The sequence below is a fragment of the Lepidochelys kempii genome, chromosome 18, assembly GCF_965140285.1.
Source record: "Lepidochelys kempii isolate rLepKem1 chromosome 18, rLepKem1.hap1, whole genome shotgun sequence".
NCBI lineage: Eukaryota > Metazoa > Chordata > Testudines > Cheloniidae > Lepidochelys > Lepidochelys kempii.
The window spans coordinates 13,159,246-13,167,547 of record NC_136397.1 but is presented as its reverse complement, the minus strand read 5'-3'; positions in this window follow the sequence as shown (position 1 = coordinate 13,167,547).

Below are 8,302 nucleotides of genomic sequence, written 5' to 3'. Positions count from 1 at the left end.
GCAGAAAATTCACTAAGGTCATGAGAAGAAGCAAACACAGCCTCGTGGTTAGAGCAGGAGACTGGGCGTGAGGACTTGAGGGATCTATTCCCAGCTCTGCCAGTAACAAGCCTTGTGACTTTAGGCAAGTCACTTCAACTCCATCTGTAAGATCATCTGTAAGGGACAATGGTATGAATGAACCACGGGATGTTGTGAAGCTAAATACATTATTGCCTGTAAAGTGCCTTGAAATCCTCAGATGAAGGGTGCCAGATGCAGGTGTCTCATTTATAAATCCAGTTGGTGAGTGTGACCCAAAGACCTCTTGATGCCAACTGACAGAGGGCACAGGTATCCCAAGGGTCATTGCAAAGTCTCTAATAAAAGACTGTGTCATGCTGATCCTCTTGATTATTGTGAGATGTATGTACAGATGATATTTAAGGAGTTATGTATCTCTACAAAAAATATCTTCTTCAGGTGTGTGTCAGCAGCAAAGGTGAAAAGCCACAAAGGAAGAAATGTTTTTATCTATATCTTACTATATGTTCCATTCTATGCATCCGATGAAGTGGGCTATAGCCCACAAAAGCTTATGCTCTAATAAATTTGTTAGTCTCTAAGGTGCCATAAGTCCTCCTGTTCTTTTTGCGGATGCTGACTAACACGGCTGCTACTCTGAAACCAGTTTAAATATCTGATTACATGTAAATGAAGTATTCTATGGCTCACAATGGGCATCCACTCACAAGTCTGAGCCAAATGCTAATGAAGGATTGTGAAATCTTCAGAGAGAGGAAATTAACAGGAAGAAGTAAACAGCAGGAGTTATCTTGGGTAGGGGTAAGACAATGAACTCTTGAAACTACATCCGATGAAGTGAGCTGTAGCTCACGAAAGCTTATGCTCAAATAAATTTGTTAGTCTCTAAGGTGCCACAAGTACTCCTTTTCTATCTGGAGTAAAGATGAACCCGTAGGTATTCCTTCAATCTGTGATGAGAAGCTGTCAGCAGGCTTGCTCTTATGAGAAGGGTCGCAACCAAACTGGCTGAAAAGGCTGAGGAAAGACCGAAGGGTGGGGGGAAGCATCCTGTCGGAGACAGGAATACTTGGTTAGTTAAGTTTAGTCTCTAAAAACCATGTTCTAATTTTGTTTTCTATGTAACCAGTTGTCTCCACTATTCTCACTCACTATCACTTGACTCCCTGTTCTTTGATAATAAATGTATTCTTGTTTTTGCTGTACATATACCTAAGTGCCATGTGTTCACGGAAGCTGCATTCTACAGAATTACTAGTAAACTGTGGTGTACTGTGTCTTTGGGAACAGCAGGCCCAGTAATTCTGTGAGTGCTCAGGGGATAAAGGGTTGGACACAACAGGGAACGCTCCAAGGACTCGGGTGTCAGGGGGTTGGCTATCACCAACCTGTGCAGAAGAGTGAGGCCTGAGGAGGCCTGGAAGGCAGGGCTTTTGTGGCCAGAGGTTGGTGCAGTCAGGGAACTTACCAACGGCAGGCACAGACATGACTTCCTCACGCTAAGAGCAGGTGGTGGTGAGGTGCCTCAAAGCCGTGGGTACCCTTGGGAAGTGACACCGCTCACGGAGTTCAAAAATGGAATCCATGGGTGTTGTATAGCTGGCTGTCCTTGTTCACGCCAGGTCCTCGCCCACTTCTCTCTGGCTGAACATATCCCCTCACTCTTGTTCCTATTCACTACCAGCCAGCCAGGGCTCTCTCTACCACATGGTCATTCTAATATCCTAGGGGAGTGGGAAGTTATTTATTCATGGTATGGCAGTTCTGAAAGCCATGTCCTTAGTACGCAGGTGAGCCGCTCCACACAATACCAAAGCTCACCTGCAGATGTAGCAAAGGAAGTGCTAGAAGCCCAGTCACCTGAGCCATCTAGGACTAGAGAACAGAGTGAGTATCAGTTCTGCATTGCCCAGGGGAGATGGACTCATCAATATACTTGGCACTTCTATGGCACTTTCTATCCATGATTCTCAAGGGGCTTTGCCACCACTGATGAATTTAGATCTACAGCCCCCTGTAAAAGCCTCAGGTTTCAAGAGTGCCCATTGATTTTGGTGAGCAGCTCAAGAAACTTTTGGGCTTGCTTTTCAGAGGGAATGAGCACCCACAGCTCCCATTGGAATCACTGAGAGCTGCAGGTGCCCAGTGCCTTTGGTGATGGGGGTAGGAGGATGGGGAAAAATACACAGTGGCCACTTCTGAAAAGCTGACCCTAAGTGACTTGCCCAAGGTCAAATGCACAAATCTGTAGCAGATTCAGCAGCAGATCCCAGAACTCTGACCTGTAGTTAAGGCATTGGACTAGAAAGCACTCGCTGGTCTCCACTAGACTTTTTTTTTAAACCTTAGTTAGTTGGCAAAGGTTAGTCTAGACAGGCCTCAAACCATGGTGCCCAGGTACAGTTGTGTGTAGCTTAGCATAGACTCCCTGCTAGCATCCACCACATGTAAAAACAATGACTTATCCTTCCGATACTAGGGCCTTATCTTCACTGCTAAACGATGGTATTTTTTTCACCTCAGAGAAACTAATGTGCATGAGCTAGCCTGAGATAAAAACCCTGGTGAGACAAGGCTCTCTTGTTTTACCTCACAGTAAACGAGACACGGTCAACCCCAGGCAGGGGTATAGATGTTGGATCATATTAAAGAAGTTCTGTATTAAAATCACAAATGAGTTTGATTCCCCATAGTTTAAATTCCAGGGTATTACTAATTAAGAGGTCTCTTGGTTTTTGGTACTGTTTCTCCCTCTCTGTGTGTGAAACTTGCAAGCTGCTAATTAGTACAGATTTAATAATTTTAGTAAGATGATGTTGAAGTAAAAAGAAAACGGTACAGAGTTTAGGCATAGAAATTTCTGGTTATCAGGGAATAAGGTACAGATTATCGAGGGGTGCGAAATTCGGTTTAGGAGCGGGTGGCGTAAGGAATACATAATCTGCAATCTCCCCCATTGGGGGTAAAAGTTTAATGGGTCAAAGTACAGACATTGAGCTATGGGGGTATGTTGTCCATATAATGGCTATGTTCACGTGTGGAGTATAATGAGAGGATATGATGATGAGGATGGATCTACCCTCATTTGGTGGGATTTAATGTTCAGTGAGGGATTTAATGTTATGGTTCCAATTCATATGGTCCAATGGAAAAAGTCTCTCAGTCCCTTTCCCATAGTGGATGCATGATGTCGTGACGGCTCACCCCTCCTGGTGCTGTCGGTGGCCGGTGATGTGTTCGATGTAGATGTCCCTGGACCATCGGATGGTGTCCGAGACCATGTGGCACTGCATGAGCCGTGCGTAGCGTCGACCGATCCCACAGGTCTGCAACACACACTCGTTGCAGGGGTCCCAAGTGCCCAGGGCTCCGACGATCAGGACATCCATCGGCACCTCGTAGTCTGTTCTCAAAGCAATTCTTTGTAACAACTACTACTCACATAGAGAGAGACTCAAAGCAATACTCTGTAACAATAGAAACAGCACCCAGAGACTCCCCACCCTTTTCTTGTATTCATCTCGCTTTGTTAACAATTGTGATTAAAATAGAGATAGAGGATGTATGTGGATGGATGCTTGGTGTGGATAATAACTGAATGATCAGGGAGGTGCCAGCCTAAGAATCCAGTGTCCATCGGCTGAAGAAGGCGTCAAGTGGAAATAACCAGAGGACCCCCTGAGGGCAGACTGGAATCTACCCAACAGCCTCAAGAATGGGAGAACCAAAGAACAAGATAACATCTGGCAGCATGGACACATCAGGAATGTGTCATCTGCTGATTGATTCAGCAACAGCATGATGAAGCAATTCCCATAGACTGGCATAGGAAGAAATTCCTATAAAAATAGACTCTAGAAAGTGAGAACTTTGGGGTCTGATTCCGCAAACCAACTTCCAGGAGCGTCAGATGAGCATCTGACAAGGCCCTGCTCCCTCCTCATGTCCAGGCCACCTGGCCAGTGGCTTGGCATGAGCAACTCTAAGGCTGGTAACTATGATCACAACCTTGCAGAACCTGTGTGTGTGTGTGTGTGTGTGAATAAATATGAGATTGAATGGAATGTTATAGCTATAACTAACTGCTTACTATGATTCTTTCTGTATTCACAATAAATGTGGCATTTTGCCTTTTCCCCTTTAATAAGATCCTGCTGGTTTTTATTTTATTGGTATAACATAGAGCTGCCTAGTTCGCCTCAAGGTAAAACAACAGTGCCTTGTCTTCACTGGGGTTTTTACCTCACAGTAGCTCATGCACTTCAGTTACCCGGAGGTAAAAATACATCTTTAGCAGTAAAGAAAAGGAGTACTTGTGGCACCTTAGAGACTAACCAATTTATTTGAGCATAAGCTTTCGTGAGCTACTGCTCACTTCATCGGCTGTAGCTCACAAAAGCTTATGCTCAAATAAATTGGTTAGTCTCTAAGGTGCCACAAGTACTCCTTTTCTTTTTTGCGAATACAGACTAACATAGCTGTTACTCTGAAACCTATCTTTAGCAGTGAAGACAAGATCTGTGGCTATAAATGTGGTCGCTATCGTGTTTTCAAGGCACTTTTTTCCTAGGGGTTGACATACCCACAGAAGGCTCCCAGCGCCCATCTAGGAGTCTGGGCACTTTTCACTTAAAAAAACCCAACAAACAAAAGCCAATCAGCCACATAGACAACATGTAAAGTAAAAACCCACTTAGAACCACTCACAGACCTCCCCATTCATCGATAACTAGCTCATACCACCCCTACCATCTCCACCCGGGACCCAAGGACACTGCCCCTCCCGGATCTCTTGACCTACCCTGAGGAAAATGCAAGAACAAACACTACATCCACACTGCAAGCTCAGATTTCGGTTCTGGCTTCACAATCCTGGAGACTGGTAGCCTGTAGCCCAGTGGTTCTCAACCCGTGGCCCAATCAGCACACAGCTGCAGCCCGGGTGAGGCGACAGCCTCAGGGCCATACAGGTAGTATACGTACTGTGTGGATGTGGCCCACATAACACACAGAGAGCTGCATATGTGGCCCACAATAGTCGAGAACCACTTTTCTAGCCACAGCAGAGGCAGTGCAAGCTCCCTCCTCAGCACTCAGCCGGAGTGCCTCAACCCTGCCCAGAAAGGCCCATCAGCAGCAGAGAGGGAGGGAGCTCAGCCTCCTGTCCTCAGCTCCACTACAGGATTAGGCTGTGACCTGTAAACATATTAACCTATAGGCCACTGAACAGTAGTATGTTGCAGGGCTTGAGACAATCTCTCTTAGGGGTTAGAATGAGACAGATTCTCCCACATCTGCCAGCCAGCTTCTTGCACCATCCTTTAAAGCACCTAGTGCTGACCACTGCCAGAAAGAAGATTCGATGGTTACACCTTGTGACCCCTACTAAGTTGGGCTGGACTCATACCGGTAAGCAAGGGTAGGAAGGCTCCAGATCCCATTGCTGAGTTTCCTACTACGGATTTGATTTTTTTCTTTAGGGCATGAAGAATAAAACAAGCTCCAAGACTCCAACCGCTCCCAGAAGCCAGACAAACACAGCCAGAAACTTCCATGGCAAACGAGGTGGAAAATTCAGCCTGACAGAGAGTGAAAAGGCAGAGATGAGCCTGCCCATCTGGATGCCAGAGTGGCTATATCACTCATTACTCCAGGAGAGCGGGGGAGTTGGAAGCATTACCACGTCTGGAAGAAGAAAACAGGCCGGGGGCTGATTTGACTGAAATGCTGCTGAGAGCAGAATCCTCAGTGCCACTCATGTTCAAAAACCAAAGCAAAGATTCTTATTGAAACAACCCATCTAATTCAGTGCTTCCTGGCTTCCGATGATGGCCTCTCTGACTTGGGTGCTGTCACCTCCCAGTGCTTGGTTTTCTTGGTCCCATCATTCAGACCTGTGCAAAGAGGGTGTGAAGTTCTACCACCGGACAGGCAGTGTGGCCTAGTGAACTGGGAGTCAGGAGACCTGGGCTCTATTTATGTCTCTGCCACTGACTTGCTATGGGACCTTGGGCAAGTCACTTCCCCTCTTTCAGTCTCTATTCCCTTTCCCAAACATTGTGCATCTCATCTATTTAGCCTGTTAGTTCTTTGTGGCTGGGACTGTCACTGGGTGCTCATGCAGCACCTAGCACAGGGCAGCCCTGCTCTCAGTTGGATCCTCTAAGCTTTCGCTTAATGCTACTACTGAGAATAACCGCAAATCTGAACAACAGCATTTTATAGCCATTCTGCACCTGTGTCAGTTACTGCCCAGGTAGAAGGCAGGGGAGAATCAGGTCCCCACTGTCTGCTTTAGGGACCAGCATCCATGCTGGACTTACCTCCGCCACTAGGGCCTACCCACCATTCAGCTGCATGCATTCTCTAACCCACCTTCCAATCACAAGAGGGAGGATCAAAGCTAACCCAGCTCCTCGGCAGGCGAGCATGAGCCCAGGCAGCAGGCCTCACGGTCTCAGCCTGGCGAATTAGCACAGTTGCTCAGAACAGGAGCAGGAGCCTGTCTGGTTAGCCAGCAGATGGGCGGATCACAGAGCGCAAAGAGGCTCCCTTTATGGCCTATTACAACAATCTGTCACCCACTCACCCCCTCTTTTTGTCCTATGGCTGCTGGTGTTAACAGGTCACTCTACCTTGAATGGTCCCTTACAAGAGGGGTAGTCAACAGGCAGAGCACGGTCCAAATCTAGATCCCCATATGCTTTGAACAGACCCCAAAATCTTATCATCATTGTTATGTTGTCTTTAATTATTTTCTCTGGAGTCTGGACCTGGACTGTACCTTGACCAAGAAATTTGGACCTTGACAAAAAAATAATTGATTACCCCACCTTACAATATGTGCTAACTACTTATGCTAAACAATCAGTTCCACCTCTATGGTACCTTTCCCAGACCTGAAGAAGAGCTCTGAGTGGCTTGTCTCTCACCAACAGAAGTTGATCCAGTAAAGGTCTTACCTCTCACCTAATATCCTGGGACTCACAGGGCTACAACCACACTGCACATAGCTCTCTCCTCGGACATTCCTCCTGCGGGGTTACAGCCATTTCTCTCCCCCCCTCCCCGCCAAAGGAACTCTGGGCTCATGATGAGAGTATGAGGGGTAGGCAGTTCTGCCCAGGTGTCAGAGCACAGAGTGGGGAGGATGAAAGGTAAAAAAATCACTCTGCTAAGCTGGTCACTTTCCTCCTGGATCAAGGCGACTGGAGACAGCATGGGCTACCTGCAGGTCCTGCCCTGACCCCTGGAGGTATCGTCTTCACCGAGCACACAAGGGGGGAGGAGCAGGATATCCTTCTAAAGCCATACACTGGTTGCTGCCCCCTAGCCCACAGCTGGGGTGCATGAATCTCTAACATCAACAGACCCGTCCCCAATTATAATGGGGACGCTCTCGATACTGTGGCATAACACCCATTATGCCCCAAGGGCATGGCAAAAGGCCAGGGGAAGAGAATCATGGAGCCTAAGCCTCGCCTCACCCCACCATTCCTGCCTGGGGGAGGAATAGCTAGACTCACTGGCCTCCTCCAGGACAAACCCCAAGCGACCCCACCTGATGCTTTAGTGGGTAACAGGGCTATTGTGGTGCCCTCAAGAGGGACTGCTGGTGTTTCTTGCAGGCACCTGGGTTGCAGAGGGAATTTTCTCTTTTCTGGGCCAGCCAAGGTCAGGTCCCACACAGGTCAGGGGCCCGGCTCGGCCCAGCTCTCCCTCCCACCGCCAGCTTCCCCTCTCCAGCAGGGCCAGATCTACTGAGTCTCACTGATGGGGCAATTAAGAGTCATGCCTCCTACCTTGGTATTTCCGCTCTTTCTCTTGCTCTTGGAAAGGCAGCCAGACTGGGCAGGGTAAATGCCCACCTGGGCAGGGCCTGGCTGAGTCTGGTCACAGCTGTGTCCCATTAGTGCCTCGTTAGGGCAGAGGCACTGTGTGCTTCCCCGCACTCCCTTCCAGCAACCAGAAGCTCCCAGACCACTTGTGCCTCTGCAGGGCACATGGCCAGCATAGTAACCCTGCTCCAGCGTCCACTGGACTTAATGTAAAACTTCGCATGGAGTGTCTGGGGAGAAGCCTGTCTCTGGTTGCTCCAAAATCATGGTTAGGAGTATAGAGGGGGATTTCCCTAGACCATTATACCTCAGCACACTGTCTTGCCTGAACTGGCCTCCAGTGGTATGAACTTTCCCCCCAGCCAAGGCTCCAGCAGGCTGAGCTCTGGGCTTCCTCATGTGTGAGACACCTGTTCTCTTTTATGCCTGTTGATAAACTG